The sequence below is a fragment of the Micromys minutus genome, assembly GCF_963924665.1.
Source record: "Micromys minutus genome assembly, chromosome: 10".
Lineage (NCBI taxonomy): Eukaryota > Metazoa > Chordata > Mammalia > Rodentia > Muridae > Micromys > Micromys minutus.
Window position 1 is genome coordinate 10,058,914 of NC_137979.1, and position 20,496 is coordinate 10,079,409.

The following is a 20,496-nucleotide window of genomic DNA, read 5'->3' on the forward strand; positions in this document are numbered from 1 at the left end:
GTACTAAGTGATGTGTTTTTAAAAAGATAAAAAAGAGGAGGAGGTTATGTTTTTGTGGGTGTGTGGTGAGGTATGGGGGAAGGGGGTCCCTCTGAGGGACCATACTGAGGCACTCCTTCCCCTTGAGGGACTAGCCACACTATGACAGTATAGTATAGAATAGAGTTTATTCAGGGTATGGGGAGGGGAGTTGAGAGGGTAATAGAGGCAGAAAAAGGCAGAGAGAGAGAGAGAGAGAGAGAGAGAGAGAGAGAGAGAGAGGAGTAGGAACTGGCCATGAGCATGAGGAGATAGAAGGGGGAAAGGGAATGGGGAGAGAGTGGGAGCAAGAAGGGAAAAGCAAGAGCAAGAGAGTAAGGAGGGGGCTAGCAGCCCCTTTTATAGTGAGTCAATCATACCTGACTGTTGCCAGGTACCTGTGGGGCAGAGTTTAGACAAAATGTTAACACTAGGGATCATTCTTTCTGAACCCTTGTAAAATGACACAGCTAAAAGACGTTTGGTAAAGCTACCCCTGGAAGTGGGCAGAGCTTGAAGTCTGGGGACAGGGATTAATGCACTGCTGCTTCCAGGAAGCCCCCTTGAGCCCAGTATTGGGGTGCTGCTGGGCTTTGGGAGTATCTTACATGCTTGCATAAAGAGAATGGGGAGGATCTCAGCCCATGGCTGCCTCAAAGGACTAAAGGGACAGACTTAAGGAAAAGAGCCTAAGAGCAGCCATGTCCTCACTTATGTAGGTAGATGCATGTGTGCATATGGATGTGGAAACCAGAGACCAACCTGAGTGTCATTCCTCAGGACCCTTGTTTGTTTTTCTTATTAAGATGTGCTTATTTCTGTGTTATGTGTTTAAGTGTTTTTCCTGCATGTATATTTGTGTACCCCATGCATGCTTGATGTTCACAGAGGCCAAAGAAGGTGATAAATCACCTGGAACTAGAGCTAGACAGTATGAGCTGCCATGTGGGAGGTAAGAATGGAAATCAGCTTCTCAGTGTTAGTGTTGTGCCTAAAGGTCCCAACATCCGGGACGTCCACACCCACAGAGACACAGAGACCGAGATCGATGCAATAAGCAAGAGGTTTAATTATTCCAATGCGCTGGGGTGGCCTACATCCAGAGCATTACTGTTACAAGCAGTTTTTATACTTTTTAGGGGTACAGGTTACATCAGCAAGGTTATAATTTAAATTCATGGGCTAAACATATTAACATCTAAACCTGTTGATTAGTGAGGATATGCGTCAAAACTCTAACTAGGACTCTCCAGAGGGTCAGATGGCTATCAGTCAGCACATTTTACAATTCTCCCGAGAATTGTTTACTTAAGGAAGTCCCTTAGTCCAAAGCAGGGTGGGCCGCTGGGCCATTGTTTCTGCACTGGTGGGGGGAGGTAGAGAATTTCTCACTACAACTTCCTTCATTAGGTCTCAAACCCAGGACAAGTCTCACTACTTGTGGCTCCTCTCAGCACTTCTCACTCTACCCTTACCATAAACCTCTCTCTTCCAGGGGTTGGGCTTCAGCTCCTTTCCCCCATCCTGATCCTCATATAAAACTGGGCCACTGTGGCTAATCTGGTCTCTTGGTCAGTGGCTCCTCTCCTGCTGTATGTACCCTCCCCCTCTCTCCTCTCATGTCTGGTTTAGTGTATCATCCATGTTCATCCTGGACTCTTCTCCCTGGTCTAGGGGAGGAACCACAAAACAGGCGACTTCATACAGGTCTTGACCTGGGGTTCAGTGGCTTAGTGATCCATCAGGGTTGATGTCCCACCTCTCTCTTGAGATGATTTGCTTGTGAAGCAAAGTGGTGCATGAACAGAGGCATAAGCAGACGAGTAGACAACATACTTTGGCCCTCAGGTAAGCTTTTTGCCTATAGCAGCAGACTTCTCCACTTAGTTGTAGCTTGCCTAGCTAGGGCCCCAATCAGTGTATTTGCTGAATTCTTGGATTTATGTGAAGTAGAAACTTAGGCTTTCTTTGGAAAGTCATTTGTGTTGGATGGTGTTTTGCTGGGGACAGACACGTGAAGGAACTTTTCCCTGAAGCAGACACGGTGAAAGATGTTTTGCCACTGCAAACACGTGAAGGGATGCATGATGAATCGATAACAGCATGTGTATAGGCTTGAGTTACATTGTGTTGAGCTCTGTTCATGGTGACACCATAGACAGAAACTTGCCAAAGAACCTCTCTTGAGGTCCCTACGCTTCTTGCTGCTTCTGAGGATTCAGGTAGCTTTGCAGAGTGTTGTTAGCGAACAGATTCAAGTGCTGAGGCAAGACTCCTGGGAGGCAAGACCCACTTGAGAACATGTGATGTTTGGAGGGAGTATAAATAGGACTCCCTGGACAGTGATGGGGGCTTCTTGATCTCAAGTCTTCATCTTTGCTGATCTTCACTTTGTTAAGAGGGCACAGCAGAGAACTTCTCCTGGTATCCCTGCTGGTCTGGGTTTCTCATAATGACTCGTGCCAAGTTGGTGGAAGTCTGGCTGTTTCTGCTAAGTCATGCCACCATTGCTGATTTGTGTTTGCTATCCTGACAGTCCTGAACTGGACTGCTGGCATATTCATGAAGTATTTGTGATTGGATTAAGCTCCTGCTACTGAATCCTGAGAACTGAACTGTGATTTCCTGACAACGCAGATGGGATTTGCTCCAAAGAACCATTTCTGAACAGGTCCACTTCCCCTGAATCCTAATAACCTTTCTTTTTCACTACCTTTGGTGGGTGGTGGGCTAGATGGGAGGTGAAAGCATTTAAAAACCCATATTAAAAGTAGGAGTTAAAAACTCTAAGCCTACATTTATGGTTTGCTTTTGTCCTGTGGCTATAAAATAAAAAATCCATGGTCTGCAGAGAACAAGTCACTTGGGGTGATCTGAGTCTGGGTCTCCAGGCTATGGTTGCTCAGACATGACTGAGAATAGACTCTTACTCCTTTGGGAGGACTCTGCTTTGTGTAGATGTGAGGGCAGAGGGCTGGGATAGAGGACACACAGAGAGGAGAAGCTTAAATGACAGCCCAGGATTATATACATCATAGAAATAACCGTGCTACAGTTAGGTTTAGGAACATGAAGTAGTCAATTAGCTCACTCTTCTCAGGAGATTGGAGACACACACATAGAGGAGAGACAGACAGACAGACACTGTCAGAGAGAGAGAGAGAGAGAGAGAGAGAGAGAGAGAGAGAGGAGACTGTCAGAGAGAAAGAGGAGAGAGAAGCTGTCAGGTCCAAAGGGGGAAAACCCCCAAACACACCCAAAAAAGAGGACTTGGTCCAAAATGAGTCTTGGCTCCGTGCAAGCTGGACTCTAAGCTCGCTGAAAAGCTCACTGCCATTTCTCAGGAACCTGAGAAACTGGTTTCTTCCTTATTACTTAATCCTTACCTACAGTGTATGTCAAAGCCACTAACCCAGAAGCTCCAGCCCTCACTACCCCAAACTTCTATCACTACCCCAAACTTCTAGGCCGATCCAGTTCACAGGGTTTCCTTCCCTGACCCTGCAACTACCTGTTTTACTAATGACCCATGTTCCCTCTCTTCTCTCTGCTTCCTTAGAGATAGTGACAGTCTACCCCTCTCCTTCCTGCCCTGGGAGGTGGCCATGGCTCTGCTCTGAAGTTCTTCAATGGTCTCTGGCTATTCTTTCTCACTCTCTCAATCTATAATAAAAACTTTCTCACCGTGACTTCTCTCCACCCTGGTTTTGGTTTTGTTTGTTTGTTTGTTTGTTTTTTCAACAGTGTTTAAACCTTAGCCCAGAAGGGAGGGAATTCATTTGCATTTGTTCTATAGGCTGGTACAGAGCCAGTGGGAACCGGTCCCTGCCTGGATCTACTGCCCAGCACTTTTCCTTACTCTGCTCTTGCAGTTTTAGCATCTTGCCCACCAGGCTCGGCGATGCCTCTTTCTGGACAGCTTGTAATGTTATTCCAAGGCTCCATGCTTTATTCCTCAGGGGCCCAGCAGTGTGAGGACAGCTGGTGTAAAAAAAAAATGCTTACAGCTAGATTAATAAGGGAAGCGACACTTCTGAGTTCCTTCTCTGGGGCAGGAAGGCGGGGAAAGTGGCTGGGTTTGCTCCCCAGACACCCCCAGAGGCGAGGACGAGGCCGACCTTGCTCTTCTGGCCTCCTGATCAGACTGTTGGTACTTTTCTGTGGATTTCTCCTCCCAGCAGCTGCCATGACTCTCTACTGCAGGAAACACACTTGGTCCTCAGCTAACTCTAGCCTCATGCAGGCACCCAGAGCACCCTGAAGGCCAGCAGATGGGACGTCCCTATCATGCTTTTGTTCTGTGACAATGAGAGTGGGTCTAATTGTTTCCACACTGGAACATGTTATTCAGAGCAACCTGAGTCCGTCCATGTGTGTCCCAGGGCTGCGGTCACTCATATCTGGCTCATAAACTGATTTGTATTCTCTCTCCCTTTGAGGTGAGAGCTGTGTTTTGTGCTGAAAATTTTGATTACCTGTTTCTTTTGTCAATACTAGCTTCCAAGGTCAGAGGTCTTAGTTTGGGGGCTTATTTTCTGCTTGGTATGGTGTCCTCCCACTGTCACAGCACCTATGGAAAAATAAGTGTGAAATGAGCCTTTATCAGGTGAAATACATACCATGAATACTATGCAGTGTGGAAAACCGGATGAAATAAATGGTCACACCAGCGAGAGGATGTCTAGAGGAGTTGGAGTATGAGGTGCTCACAAGGACAAAAAAATAACTCTTGTAGGGTGATGGTAGCAATGAACTTCTTTAATCCCAGCTCTCAGGAGACAGAGGCAGGTGGATCTCTGTGAGTTCAAGGCCAGCCTGGTCTTTAGAGTTAGTTTCAGGACAGCCAGAGCTGCACAGAGAAATCTTGTCTTGAAAAACCAAACCACCACCACCAACAACAACAACAACAAAAAGAGAACCTTTCGACTACTAGAAAAAAAAAAAATCAAGCTCATCAACCGGCTGGGCCAGGCTTTGCAGTTGGCCAAAAAGGAAAGAATTTTGTTTTCCATCTTCTCTTCTCTATAGCTGTTGAGAGGCCATGCTTGAATAGCCATCGAATACAAAAGCAAAAGCAAGTGGGTTCATCAAAAGGTCACCAAGGGTCTTCATTACTTCTTCCCCACTTAGCACTCAGACTGCTGGAATGGTAGACTTATCTGCCCAGCCCTGAGATCATATGGGTACACCCCACAGCCCCCTGTGTGTGTGTGTGTGTGTGTGTGTGTGTGTGTGTGTGTGTGTGTTTTCATGTTCTGAGGCCCTCCCTTCTCCCCAGGGTTGTTGGCCATTGGCTCAAGAGGACAAAGAGAGCAGACTCGATGGGCAGCATCCAGACAGCCCATGTGAGTACAAAGAAAATGGCAGACTTCTGGAACCAGCTTCAGAGAGGCAGCTCAACTTTATTCGGGTGAATCGAGGGCTATATAGTTTTGGGGGAAGAGGGTAAGGATTTTTCAGGATGGGTAAGTATCATTGGCTCGAGCTCAGGTTACTGAAGAATGCCTCATTTGCATGGAGAAGCATACCAGAAACTCCAGGTGCTTGCTGGGCATATTCTAATCTGGAGAAAGGAAGCTGAACCTGTATTATCACCAAGGCTACAAGACATTCTGAAGGTAGAGGAGGTGGGGGTGGGGCTCCCCAGATCAGACTGAGAAGAGGAAGTCCCCCACCCCGCAAAAGAAAAGGGGGGTCCTCCATCTTGTACTGAGCTCAAAAGATGAGCTGGACATCTTTTGTCCAGCACTGTCTGGACATAGAGAACCTTTGAATAACATGACCCAACAGTGTCCTATCCCACTGAGTTTTCAAACAACCGTTCTAAGCAAAATGGAGTGAGGAGTGTGAAGCTCTGACCTGAGGAGCCAGGACATTTCTCTGGAAGGTACAGAGATTCAGGCCCTATAATGGAAAGGCAGAAAACGGAGGGGAAAGGCCTCGGAAGTCAAGCTTCAGTTCCCCTGGGCATGGGGAGACATGGACACCCACAGACAGAGAGTGGCTACACAAAGCCCCAGCCTAGGCTTGCTGAGTGGTGGGTTCTTTATTGTATCTACCCTGTACTGGCTGGTTCTGTGTCAACTTGACCCAACCTGGAGTTATCACAGATAAAGGAGCCTCAGTTGAGGAAATGCCTCCATGAGATCCAGCTGTAAGGCATTTTCTCAATTAGTGATCAAGAAGGGAGGACCCAGCCTACTGTGGGTGGTGCCATCCCTGGGCTGGTAGACCTGCGTTCTATAAGAAAGCAGGCTGATCAAGCCAGTAAATAGCATCCCTCCATGGCCTCTCCATCAGCCCCTGCTTCCTGACCTGCTTGGGTTCCTGTCTTGACTTCCTTTGATGATGAACAGCAATGTGGAAGTGTAAGCTGAATAAACCCTTTCCTACCCAACTTGCTTCTTGGTCATGATGCTTTGTGCAGAAATAGAAACCCTAAGGCATACCCTAAGAGACAAGAGGTGGCCCATGGTGCCATCATGAGACAACACAGGGTTCAAACCAAGCTTGATGCTCCTGGTCCCTTCTCAGGCTTGAACATGTCACAAGAACCAGAGTCCATTTACAACTTCTGACACCTCCCTACCCCCTATATCTCTAATTTTTTCAATGCCTACTTTTAATGATGACTCCTAAACACTTAAACTTCTTTTATAGCCCACCACCCACCAGAGGCAGTGGGAAAGAAAGGATACAGGGGAAGTGGACCTGTTTAGAAATTATTCTTTGGAGCAACTCCAATCTGTGTTGTCAGGAAATCAGCAGTTCACAGGTCAGCAGTGACAGCTTGATCCACTCCCAAACACTTGGCAGATACACCAGTAGTTTGGTAATGTTGGGATAGCAGCTGCAGTGGCAGAACCTAGTAGGAACAAACAGGCCTTAGTCAAATTGGCACGAATCAGAAGAAGGAATTCTGACTAGCAGGAATGCCAGAAGAAGTTCTCGGCTGCACCTATCTCAATGAGGCAAAGATCATCGAAGACGAGAGGACCAACACGCATTGCACAGCTAGCTTTACCAGCCTCTCACAGTCCATTGAGCCCTATTTTATATGCCCTCCAAACATCATGTGCCCTCCATGGGTCTGGCCTCAGCGCGTGAGTCTGTCTCTGCCAATCAGCCCAAGCCAGTGGAAGTGGCAAGAACATCACCAGAAGTTTGTTGGTGCATTTTTCTCTGTGCAGTCCCAACAAATGGAGCTCAGCTACACAATGTAAGGCAGACCAATACTTGCGTGTCATTAGCGAAGCATCCTACATCACATGCTCTTTTGAGTGCTTGCTTTAGCAGAGCATCCTCTCTCCTGTGTCTGCTTCAGTGAAACTTTCCTTCACAAGTCTGTCTTAGCAAAATGTTCTTTCACCTGTGTCTGCTTTCTTCCTTTTGCCCCTTATCCAATCTCTTTGCCGAAGAGCAGCCCTTGTTTGCTTCTCATTAACCAATTACAGGAGAGTGAAATTCACTGTGACATTCCTACCAGAAAAGGAGATTGAAGACATCCCTTGAATGATAAACATATCTGCCCCCAATGCAAGGATGCTCCACCACTGCCTTCCCATAGCCTCCTTAGTGAGCCTCGGAAACAGATTGCTTCCCAAGCCCTCTGTGGTGATTGGTATTGATAGTCATAAAATTTGATAGGATCTAGAGTCATCTAGAAGACAAACCTCCAGATGGAGCTGGGAGAGAGTTTCTAGGCTGGGGTAACTGAGGTGGGCAGACCCATCCCAACTGTGTGTGGTGCCGTGCTATGGGCTGGAGTCCTGGACTGAGTCAAAAGGAAAGAGCCAGCTGAGCACCAGCATCCGTCTCTCTGCCTCAGAACAAAGTGAGCAATTGCTTCAGGTCCTCCCTTCCAAGGTATACCAGTAAGCTGTGAGCTAAAATAAACCCTGGTTAAGTTTGTTTGTTTGTTTGTTGTTTGCTTTTGTGTGGGTTTTTGTTTTGTTTTGTTTTGTTTTGTTTTAAAAACAGGTTCTCTGTGGTCCTGGTTGTCCTATAACTCAACATAGAAACCAGACTGGCCTTGAACTCACAGAGATGTGCCTGCCTCATCAGAGTCCTAAGATTAAAGACATATGCCACTATTCCCAGCTAAGATGGTTAGTTTTAATGGCCAACTTGACACATCTTGTAATTACCTGAGAAAAGAAGTCTCAATGAGAGGTTATATAGATTAGGTTGAGTTGTGGGCACCTCTGTGAGTAATTATCTTGACTAATAGGAAGACCCACCCACTGTGGGAGGCTCCATCCTCTGTTCAGGGGATTCTGGATTGCATCAGGGTAGAAAAATCAAGCTGAGCACTGCCACGATGCTTTAATTTATTGCTCTCTGCTCTTTAAAAGAAAAAAAGAGATTTATTTATGTGTATTAGCATTTATCTCTCTATAAGTGTGCAACACACGTGCAGCTTCTCACAAACGCTAGCAGAGGGCATCAGATCCCCCTTGAGCTGCAGTTAGATGAGATATTGGGTGCTAAAAAACAGGTTCACATCTTTTGGAAGAGCAGCCAGAGTTCTTAACCACGTGTGTATTCACACGTGGAAAACAGAGTTGATGCCACCTGTTTTTCCCTCTGTCTTTTTTGATTTTGTTTTGTTTTCCAAAGTCTCTTCCATTAAATCTGAAGCTAGGCAACAGTTTTCCTCTGTCTCAGCCTCCCCAAGTGCCAGGATTACAGACAGGAGCCCCTCCCCTACAGGCCTTTTAGAGAAATGCTAAAGATGCAAACTCTCATGCTTGAATGACAATCACTTTACCACAGAGTCCTCTCTTCAGCCCCTGGAACTCACACACAGATGACTTTCTTTATTTAAGGTTTGTTTTTCCAGTCAGAATGTGGATTGCAAGAAAGATGAGACTTTCAAGTTGAGTTGATTGCACAAAGCATAGAGCTGGGAGCCACTGAGACCTTCAGTCAAGCTTAGCCCTCTGAGTCTGGCTGGAAGTTAGAAGCTGTAGACCATTCATGTAATAGAGACAAAGGAAATAGAGATTCACTGCATGTAGGCAGCACCTTTCCTCGTGAGATAAAAATGAAAGGCTCCTACCCCTCCTACAGCAATGGGTGGGATGTGCCCAGACTAGAGAAACATGTCAAATTCTGTTTTCTCTAAAGCTCAAGGCGTTCCCTCAATCCTACTTCATGGCCTGCCTCAGGCTGAGAAAATCCACCCTCTGGCCAGAAGCTCCCTGCAGGCAATTAGGGCACCAGGAATAAATATATGGAGAAATCCCTGGGCAGTGGAAAAGTACTGGCATGGTCCACACAAGCCATGAAGGCTGTGAGGGTAGATGCCACAGATGCCCAGCACACACTAAGAAGCATTTGGTATGATGTCTTTGGCTATGTGTGACCCTAGGTAAGTCACTAACCTTTTTCTTTTAAAGATTTATTCATTTAATGTATATGAGTACACTGTAGCTGTTTTCAGACACACCAGAAGAGGGCATCAGATCCCATTATAGATGGTTGTGAGCCACCATGTGGTTGCTGGGAATTGAATTCAGGACCTCTGGAAGAGCAGTCAGTGCTCTTAACTGCTGAGCCATCTCTCCAGCCCCCATTAATCTTTTTAAAGAAACATTATTATTAATTGTATTTATTTTATATTAATATAAAACATAATATATAAGTAATTATATTAAAATATTAAGTGTAATTATTAATTACATTTTGTTCATTTTTAAATTAAGTGTGTGTGTGTGTGTGTGTGTGTGTAAACCATAGTCCATGTACAGAGGGCAGAGAACAACTTGAGAGTAAGTTTCTCTCCTTTCACTATGAGGGTCCAAGGAACTGAACTGAGGCCATCATGGTTGGCAGCAAGTGTGTTCTCCACAAGGGTATCTTCTCAGCTCAATCTATGTTTCTTTCAGCTCCCTTATCTCCTAGGCAGAGCTGTCAGGAGACAGGAGAAGGAGCTGTAGGTCACAGCATCAGGCTAATAGATAAAGAAAGAGTAGAAGACTATCCCTGATCTGGCTTTACACCAGGAGTAAGCAGAGTGAACAGCACACATCTGAGAAGAGCTTCGTGCGCATGTGTGGGAGAGACAAGTGCTATGCTGATGTCCTAAAGGGTAGACAGTCTCAGTGCCCAGGACTGAAGTGGCTTTTGAGAGAATGCCCCTCCCCCCCTCCCCGTCACTACCCTTCCCCCTGCTCAGGAGCACAGGTTCTCAGGAGGGCTTTTCTTTGGTATAGGTTTGCATAGGTTCCTCTCTTGTTGCTCTGATGAAATACCCTGACAGAAAGCAATTTAGGGGAGAGAGGATTGATTTTGGCTTACAGTCTCAGAGGGATGGAGTCTGTCATGGTGGGAAGGTAGGGAGTAAGGAAAGGAATCTGGCTGATCACATGTCATCCACACTCAGGGTGAAGAGGAAGGAAGCAGAGGAAGAGAAGTAAATGAGGTGAGACTATAAAACCTCAAAGCCAGGCCCTTAGTGGTCCATTTCCCCAGCAAGCCTCCATTACCTTAACCACCATAACCATTTCTGTAATCTTCCCAAACGGTAGCAGCAGTTGGGGAACAACTTTCCAAATGCATGAACCTATGAGGGGCATTTCACATTCAAACTTTAACACTTGTCTTAATCAGCTGTGTCTACTTCTATTTCTGACTATGTGTGCCTGGTCCAATTCGCCCTGTGACATAAAAATCTGGTTATAGCATTAGGTGCCGTAGATTCAAAGTCATACTTCTATATACACTGAGCCTTCATCTCAGAACATGTGGGAGTGCAGACATCTTGCCCTGGCCTTGGCACAATGGAAAGTGCATATAAATACTCCCTGAGTGAAGGTTGAATGTGCTGAGCATAAAACTTTATAGCGACATAACTGTTTGTTTGTTTGTTTGTTTTTAAGACAGGGTTTCTCTGTATATCCCTTGCTCTCCCGGAACTTGCTCGTAAACCAGGATGGCCTTGAACTCATAAACGTACATAAATCTGTCTGTCTCTGCCTCCTACATCCTGGAATTAAAGGCATGTGCCAACACCACCCATCTAACTTTTTTTTTCTAACAGCCACCTGGCAATGAAACAAGAAACCAAACAAGTGGGAGGTTACCCTGCATCAGACACTTGCTGAGAGGGACTGAGTCTTGTCCCTGGAAAGCCCTGCTGCCTTGGGACTGAGCCACAGGCCTGCTGGTGAGCATCCTCTCTGGGCTCAGCTGTTCAGCAGCTGCAAGGTTATGACTGAGTTCTCATCTCCTGTACATCCCATCATACCTAAAATTGAGAGAATAATGCACCTGTCTTCTAGACTGTTCTGCAGATCCAGAGATATAACAGACAAGGCTCTGATTTACAGAGCCATAAATACAGCCCTTGGTCCTCTTTGATTTTCTGCCTCCAACTGTCCCCAGAGTTCACTCTCATCCTTATTTGGTGATGGTGAGACTACATCAGTGGCTAGAACATTCTGTTCACTGAAAGTCTCATCCAATTTAAAATGCTGCTTGGGTTGGCAAGATGGCTCTGTGGGTAAAGGTGCTTGCCACCAAGACAGATGACCTGAGTCCAGTTCCCAAAGGCACAGGATGGAAGAAGAAAATCAACTATCACAAGTAGTCCTCGGACCTGCACACGAGATCTATCTCTTAGGCTAGGCTCAGTGGTTCAACCCCGGTACAAGAAAGGAAGGGAGGAAAGAAAGAAGGGAGGAAGGGAGAAAGGGAGTGAGAGAGGGTAGAGAGGAAGGGAGGGAGTCAGTTGTTAGTCATAATTATTTCAGCCTTAGGCTGAGAGGATCACACTGAGCAAGGACCCTTCTGGCCTAGGTAATTAACCACACTCAATTGCCATGGAGGTTCTGAGAGCAATCATAATGCAGCCGAGTCAGTTTCCCATTCTTACAGAACCTTCCCACTCAGGAGAGACTCCCAAGAAGCCTGTACAGGCCTCTCCTGAGGCCCTGGCTCTTCATCATCTGTGGGAGGGGTAGAGGGAAGGAAGACTGAGAACACACTCCCCACAAGCGTTCACCTCTGTCTCTTTCTTTTACGTTTGTTTTTAGTTTGTTCTTTTTAATTTGTCCTTCCTTTCATCCTTCTTATTAGACAGGGTTTCATGTGGTCCAGGTTGGCCTCAAACTTCCTTAAACTCCTAGTGTTCCTGTGTCCCTCTCCGGGGTACTATAATTGCAGGTCTTACAAACCACATCTGGTTTGTCCGGCGCTGGAGACTGAACCCAGGACTCCTCCAGGCTAGGAAAGCACTCTACCAACTGAGCCATACTCCCAATCCAGCCTTCTTAGTCTTCAATCAGAATATAAAAAGAAATCTGGTCTGGCAAGGGGCTGACAAAACTGCTGTTTTCCAGGCTGCCCTGGGATGCATGTCTGGACAGTGATGAGTTTGATCAGAAGAAGGAGAAATGCTCTCTGGATCCTCTGCTCAGACCCTGTACCTGGATAAAGGATGAGTTCCCCTGCATCTCTCTGTGCAGAGATGTCATGGTCATACATCCACTAGCTGCTCAGCCTGCTTTCCATACCACCAGGTCTTTCTCAAGGCACTAATATATTATGCCGCTGACAGGACCTCCCATCCTCCTGGCTTTCTTTCCCTCCCTCCTTGGAGACTGTTACTTCATCCCCTTGGATCTCAGAACCCTTAGTTGGATTCTCCTGCAGCTACCATTTTGGCATTACGATGTTGTGTCTTTACAGCCTGTTTCTCCATCTCCCACCTGATGTAGGGATGTGTTATAAAGTTCTCCTGGACTTGGCTAACAGCACAGTGGTTGATACAGTTCTCAAAGCAATTACCCTGTGAGTATCCTGAGTCCAGAAGAAACGTGATTCTTGTGTGCCCTGCTCTCCCCTCTAAGGAGACAAAGCATGAGCCTGGAAAGATGCTCAGTGGGTGAGTGTGTTTGCCTCTGCCCTTGCAGAGGACCATAGTTCAATTCCTAGCACCCACATAGAGTAGCTCACAACCATCCGCAACTCCAGGTCCAGAGGATTCAACAGCCTTCTTCTAGTCCCCAAGGGCACCAGCACACTCACACACACACACACACACACACACACACACACACACACACACACCATTAAAAAGATTTTTAAAAGATGTAAAGTAGCCCTGAGCCATGTGTGAAGACCTGCATCTTGCCTGGGGCAACCTTCCTTCTGCTTTCCCACAGTCCCCTGGTGCGAGCTGTCAGCAGATTTGACAAGGCCTGGGGGAACTCAGTGGTAAGAGGAACAAGAAGAGCCTGGACTCCGAAGCTGCAGTCAGGCAGAGCCATTTCTCCTCAGAGCCTGAGGCCTCTTTCCCCAGGGGCTGTGCTAATGAGGCGAATGCTAATGTTCCGTAGGAGTGTAACCAAGACCGTTAAGGGCCTGAGACCAAGTCTACCACCCATTAGCCAGCTAATGGGGGAAGGCATGTGTAGGTAAGCACTTGAATGGCTATCAGCCACCCAGCCTCGGCTGTGCAGCCAGCCAAACGCCTCTAGATCCTTCTTTCTGCCCTGTACTGATCACATGGCCTTCACCAAGTCAGTCTGTCTCTCAAGACCTGATCATTAGAGCGAATTCATTCATTCTGCAGGTATCTGACAGGTCCTGGGATTTCATTGGTCTTTCCCCAGTGGCTTTAGGACTTAAGTCTCCTTCAGAGCCCAAGAAGGAAAAAGCAGCAATGAGAAGGGAGGGTAGAGCCTCATGTAGCCCAGGCAAGCTTCCAAGTTGTTATGTAGCTATGGGTGACCTTGAACTTCTGATTCCCATGCTCAAGCTCCTAGGTTGCTATGGTTACAGGCATGCGCCATTATGCCTGGTTTTAGGTGGTACTATATTTTATGCATGATGGGCAAGTATTCCACCACATAAGCTACATCCCAGCCCACCACAGCTTCTGTTACTCTGAAAATCTGTATTGATGTGACGCTGCTTTATGTTTAAGTGCTGGCAACTAATTTGTGTTTGTAAAGATTTTTATGCTGAGCCAGGCTGAATGGCGTACATCTTTGATCGCAGCACTTGGGAGACAGAGACAGGTGGATCACTCTGTGAGATCAAGACCTGCTCGGTTTACATAGTGAGTTCTAGGACAGACAGAGCCACATAGTGAAACAAAAGAAAACGAAAAAGAAAAGAAAGCAAGAAAAGAAAATAATTGTATATGCTGAAAGTCATGTCGGCTGGATTTGACTCAGTCCTAACTAGCTGGCTTCTGGGGAAAACTGTGAGGTAGTCCCTGTAAAGATCCCAGCTCAGAGGCCTGGCTTAGGCTCAGCATCACCAGTGTTGAGAATTATAATTCACACCCAGCTTCCAGATAGTTATTAGTACAGAAGAGAGTGGGGCACGTGTGTACAGATAAAAGCGAGTGGAAACGCTAATGTGGACCACAGATGAAATCAAGGCAAATCCCTGGAGGGGGCATCATAAGAATGAACTCTGAGAGCATAAAGATGCCTTTCTGAGACCCACAGGTTCCCAGCCTCAAGACCACACAGAGAACGTCACCAACAAAGTCATTGAGAAAGCCAGGCAAGGGCTGGGGGACATGGCTTAGGAGATAAAGTCCTTGCAGTGCAAGCCTAAATTCTAGGTTCAGATACCCAGGACCCATGTGAAAGTCTAAAAGCTGGGTGCAGGAGTGTGCATCTGGAACCATGGGGGGGGGGCAGCAATGGGGCTCTCTGGGGCTCAGTGGCCAGCTACGGGGAGGGGACAGCAACGGGACTCTCTGGGGCTCAGTGGCCAGCTACTGTAGCCAAAATGAAACAGTCAGGTCCAAGCTCACTGAAAGACCAAATATTTTCTAAAAAATTGAGGAAGATACTTGATGTTGATCTTTGACCTCATCTCTGTGAGTGAGCCCCATCTCCTCCACTGTACATAGGTACACAATGTCACCTAACACTATGTTCTTGGATAGGATAAATTAACATCATAAATATGATTGTTCTGGCTGGTTTTATGTCAACTTGACACAAGCTGGAGTTATCACAGAGAAAGGAGCCTCCCTTGAGGAAATGCCTCCATGAGATCCAGCTGTAAGGCATTTTCTCAACTAGTGATCAAGGGGGGAGGGCCCAGCCCATTGTGAATGGTGCCATCCCTGAGCTGGTAGACCTGAGTTCTATAAGAAAGCAGGCTGAGCAAGGCAGGGGAAGCAAACCAGTAAATAACATCCCTCCATGGCCTCTGCATCAGCTCCTCCTTCCTGACCTGCTTGGGTTCCAGTCCTGACTTCCTTTGGTGATGAACAGCAATGTGGAAGTGTAAACTGAATAAACCCTTTCCTCCCCAACTTGCTTCTTGGTCTTGATATTTTGTGCAGGAATAGAAACCCTGACTAGGACAATAATCTTGCTCTAAGTTAATTTATAAGCCCTAGGCAGGTCAAATAAAAACTACCATCAAATTTTCTCTTTCCTGCAGCTGAACAAATTGGTAAGAAACTCAATGGCAAGAAACACAAACCAGAACAGTGAGGAAAATCACAATGGAACAGAGAGTGCCAAGCTTCCCAGTGCCACATAGTATCAAACAGTTGCAACAAAGCAGAATGGGAAAGACAGAAAAATTACCTAATTGTATATATGCAAATTTAACATGTTACAAACGCTAAAGGTGAAACCAGTTGGGGAGAGAATACTTAGAAAATCATTTAAATAAAAATGAAGAAAAAATAAAGCTGAACCCATTCCTCATGCCACTCACCACGAGAGATCGAAACACAGAAACAGAAATACTAAAAGAAAACACTGCTCAGGAAAGAAGGGAGTACAGCCCAGGAAAGAAGGGAGTGTTCCTAACCACAGCTCAATGACCACATGCAATAAAGAATGTGTGGGTAATCAGATTAATTCACTGGCTACAAGGCTGAAGACTTTATAACCAAAGGGGTTGTAATGACAAACTGGCAGGAATACTCAAACACAGCAAAGTCCATACATTTGACATATGTAAGAGCTTAAAACTGGAGCCAAAGCAGGCCAATAGCCTGCAGAGAAACACACTAGTAAGTTATTCTACAAGTCCACAGAGAAGGCAGGCAACTGGCTTTTAGTACTTTGAAAAGATACTCAGGAAGATGCAAATTAAAACTACATGGGCTGGTGAGATGGTTCAGTGGTTAAGAGCACACGCTGCTCCTTGAAAGGACTAGAGTTCAGATCCCAGCACCAATATTGGACTGCTTACCCCAGCCTCTAACTCCAGCTCCATGGGATCTGACAGCCTCTTCAAGTTTCCATGGGCATCTCACACAGTGTGGCATATGCACATAAATACACACTTTTAAATGTAGGTTATGTGTATAAGAAAATGTAAACTTGTCTTTCTGATCCTGGTTTATTTTTCTTAACATAATGATTACTGATTCCATAATTCTATTGTGTCTTTATCATGTCACATTTTACTATCTATTTGCTTGTTTATGGGCTTCAGGCTACTTTCTCTTCCTCCCTCCTTCCCTCCCTCCCTCCCTCCTTCCCTCCCTCCCTTCCTTCCTCCTTCCCTCCCCCTCTCTCTCTCTTCCTTCCTATGTTTTGTTTGTTTTGTTTTCTCTGTAACAGCCCTGAATGTTCTAGACTAACTTTGTAGGCCGGGCTGGCCTCAAACTCAGAGACCTGCCTGCCTCTGCCTCTCCAGTGTGGTTTCATTTTATTTTTTTAATTGCTGTGAATGAGTGATAAACATGGGTTGTTGATAAACAGAGCCCTTCCAGCGTATATCCAGGAATGGTATGGCCACGGCACTGGTTTGTTTTCCTCAAGTTGACACAAGCTGGAGCCATCTGGGAAGAAAGCTGACCTGGGAAATTACTTCCAACAGATTGACCTAGGAATGTTTGCGGAGGCATTTTCTTCACAGAGGACTGATGTAGCTCACTGTGGGCAATGCTACCCCTGAGCAGATGGTTCTGGGTTAAGAGAGCAGGCTAAACAAGTCTTGAGGGTCAAGCCAATTAGTGATCCTCCATGACAGCTGCTTCAGTTCCTGCCTCAAGTTCCTGCCTTGACTCTTCCCTGGATGACAGACTGTATCTTGTAAGTCAAATACTTTCTTCCCCAAGTTTTTTTTTTAAGAGTTATTTATTATATTTATATGAACACACTATAGCTGTCTTCAGACACACCAGAAGAGGGCATCAGATTCCATTACAGACGGTTGTGAGCCACCATGTGGTAGCTGGGAATTGAACTCAGGACCTCTGGGAGAGCAGTCAGTGCTTCGAAACCACTGAGCCAGTTCCTTCCCCAAGTTTTGTTGTTGTTGTTGTTGTTGTTGTTGTTGGTTGGTTGGTTGGTTTGTTTGTTTTGGGTTTTTTTGTTTTGTTTTTTGGTTTTGTTTTTTTTTTTTTTTTTTTTTTTGGTCAGAATGTTGTAATCACAACAACATAAAACAAACTAATTCAGTTGGGTCTGTTTTTTTCCCCCTCAAGTAGAAAAATCACAAATAACATGTAAATATGTTACATTCGAACTGCTTAAAACAAAACTGCTCCCCCTTTAAAGTAGGCAGAGTTACTCACAGATGGTGAGACCTGAGCCAAAGGACACATTATATGTTGGAGAACAGGGGGAGCAATCCACTTTTTATTATAACTAATGTGTAATAGGAAAGAAAAAAACATAATATTCTATTGAAAGTTCTGAGAGAAAGTAAATAAGACAACACTGATCAACTAGATTTGTACATCCAGGACAACAGCTTTCAGAATATAATACAAAGATGTGTATGGCACATGAGTGCAGTGCCCACGGAAACCAGTAGAGGGAGTCAGGTCCCCTGGAGCTGGAGTTCTAGGCAGTTGTGAGCAGCCTTCCATGGGCACAGGCTGGAAAACAAATCTGTGTTCTTTCTCTACAAGGGCAGTATGTGCTCTTAACCAGCGAATGGTCTCTTGCTTTTCTTATTTCTTAATTTAAAAAAATATAACTGATAATTTAAAGCAAAAGTAATAATGCTATGTAGAAATACAATGAATATAGAAGGATATTGTTTCTCTAAGAAATGATGGGTATGAATAGGAATATGCTGATATCTGTGTCTTGTCTCCTGTTATGTGAGTTTGCAGGGATATCTGTGACCACCGTGGACAGCGGAGTACTGATCTAAGGGAGGCAAGGAGGTCGTTCAGTTCAACACAGCTCAGTAGCCAGTATGGGTTCGACTTCAGGAATCTGAACACAAGTAGTTTATTTTAAGCATAGTACTGTTTGGTGAAAACTTCCCTGGTGATAATTAACTCAACCCTAAGTGTACAATAAAGTTTAAGACATGACTACATTGAAACTCCTTGTAAAATCCATGTGACATCTATAAAAATGGGTCATATAAATGACAAACTCATGATAAGGGTCTAAGGGAGGATCTGATGTGGTCACTTAAATAGCACAAATGTCACCAGGCTACTAACCACATCCACTTTTAGTCTTCTGGGCAGAAAACAGATTATACATCTCCCGATCTGAAAGAACAACCTGTGTGTTTAACATTCCTGGTTCTCCTTATGCTTGTCTGTGAGCTCTGTGCCTCCCACATGAGTTGAGAGGTTATTAACTGCTAAGGAGTGTGCGGTAGATGGAAGATGTGCACTGTTCCCACAAATCAATCATCCAATATCAAACATGGAGGAAGACCAAACAGCCGATAGAGGAGAAAGTAATCGACTGACTGTACAGAGCCAAAGGGGACACAGGACACCGGGGGGAAAAAGGTAACCTAAGGAGATGATAGGGTCTGGGTAAAAATATCAGTAATTTCAGGACTTTCTACTAAATCCAGTTAGATAAAAACTCTCTAAGACTCCAGGGCTGCTTTAAAAAAATAGAACAGCTCAAAACCTGGCTATATGCTGTCATCAAAAAGACTCTCTTCAGCTGGGCATGGTGGTACACATCTTTAATCCCAGCTCTCAGGAGGCAGAGAGAGAGACACGTGGATCCTAGAGTTCAAGACCAGCCTGGTCTACAGAGCAAGTTCCAGGACAGCCAGGGCCACAAGAGAAGTCCTATCTCAAAAAAAAAAAAAAAAAAAAAAAAAAAAAAAAAAAAAAAAAAATCCTTTTTAAAGAGAAAAGTACAAGATTAGCAAGATGGCTCAGTGGACAAAGGCATTTGCCACCCAGCCCAACAACCTGAGTTTAATGCCTGGGACCTGAATTGTGGAGGCAAAGAACTGAATCCCACAAGCTATTCTGTGACATTCACACATAGATCATAGCACACATATCTTAGTTAGGGTTTTATTGGCTGTGAAGAGACACCATGATCAAAGCAACTCTTATAAAGAGCACATTTAATTGTAGTCCATTATCATCATGGTGGGAAGCATGGTGGCACGCAGGCAGAAATGGTGCTGGAGAAGGAGCTGAGAGTTCTACATCTTGATCTGAAGGCAACCTGGAGAAGCTGGCATCCCTGGGCGGCTAAGAGGAAACTCTCTTCCGCCATGAGTGGAGTCTAAGCATAAGAGGAGACCTCCAAAGCCCACCCCACAGTGGCACCCTTCCTCCAAGCAAGGCCACCATAAACAAATACAAAGGCACAGAGCTGGAGAACAAAATGTAAAAAGTATGCTGTGCAAGAGGAACTCAGAAGTCAGTTAAGATTTGTCATCAGGACACACCACTAGCCAGAAGATAATCAGGGACAAATTGATCTTCCTCAAGCTGGAGAGATGGCTCAGTGGTTAAGAGCACTGACTAGTCTCTCAGAGGTCCTGAGTTCAATTCCCAGCAACCATGTGGTGTCACAACCACGTGTAATAGGATCCAAAGCCCTCTTCTGGCATCAGTCACACAAGCAGTTAGAGCACTGATACACACAAAGTTAGTGAATCTTTTTAAAAAATGGATCTTCCTTAAAATAAAAATTAAAACAAAACAAACAGAGACTCCCAGTAACTTCTGCTTGTTAAAAACTATCATTAAGTGGGGAGCCATGGGTGAGTGGAGTGGTCCTCAAGCCGGACTGGGAATTTTCTAGAAGAGTTCTTTTCTTGTTGCTGTGAACAAGCTTCCTGACACAAGTATCTCAGAGAATAAAGGATTTACTTGGGATCACAGTTCAAAGGCTTCAGGTTTACTAGGGATAGGTAGACAAGGTGCAGGCAGGGTTGGAACTCCTGGCCTTCTCACATACGTGTGTAACAAAGAGGCAGAAACAGAGATGAGCTAGAAAGCAGAGCTGGGCTGCAAACTTCAAACCTGCCACCCAGCGACCTACTTCTTCCAACTGGGCAACACCTCCCAAATGTTCCACAACTTCCCAAAACAGAGCCACCAGCTGGGGGACCAAGAATCCAAACACAGGAGCTGGGAGGAGGAGGACATTCTACATCCAAACCTCAGCAGTGGAGTCTGGGCAGCAGAGATCAGCAGGCAGGAAGGAGAGAAGAAGACGCTTGCAGGAGGGTTCCCAGCAGAGGGTGGGAGGCACGGACCGACCAAAAGCTCCCTGAGGAGGATGGTGGGAGGGAAGCTGGCAG